Below are 281 nucleotides of genomic sequence, written 5' to 3'. Positions count from 1 at the left end.
AGAAGTAAATCCAGAATCCTCTTTAGAAGCATTGAAGGCAAGACTTAGTCTCATTTACTTTGGACATGTTATCAGAAATCTCTGAAGTGAATCACGCTTGATAAAATGTCAGTGGAAAAAAAGGAGGCCCTCAATGAGACACAGTAGCAGCAACAATAGTTCAAACACATATTATTGTGATGAAGATGGCACAGGACCAGACAGTGTTTGGTTCTGTTATATACAGAAGTCACCCAATCAGTGCGAACTCAAGGCACCTCCCACCACCTGGAACAAAAATT

The 281-nt window shown here is 40.2% G+C and overlaps 1 pseudogene; it reads right to left on the bottom strand.

Moving 5' to 3' along the window:
- The window catches only part of LOC102843930, a 4,132-nt pseudogene extending 4,065 nt beyond the window's left edge, over nucleotides 1–67 (bottom strand).
- Nucleotides 68–281: the final 214 nt, after the last annotated feature.

The sequence above is a fragment of the Elephantulus edwardii genome, unplaced genomic scaffold (genome assembly GCF_000299155.1).
Source record: "Elephantulus edwardii isolate Elephantulus edwardi_28Jun2011 unplaced genomic scaffold, EleEdw1.0 scaffold00352, whole genome shotgun sequence".
NCBI classification, from domain to species: Eukaryota; Metazoa; Chordata; class Mammalia; order Macroscelidea; family Macroscelididae; genus Elephantulus; species Elephantulus edwardii.
The sequence above is the reverse complement of the archived record's forward strand: the minus strand, read 5'-3'. Positions and strand labels throughout refer to the sequence as shown.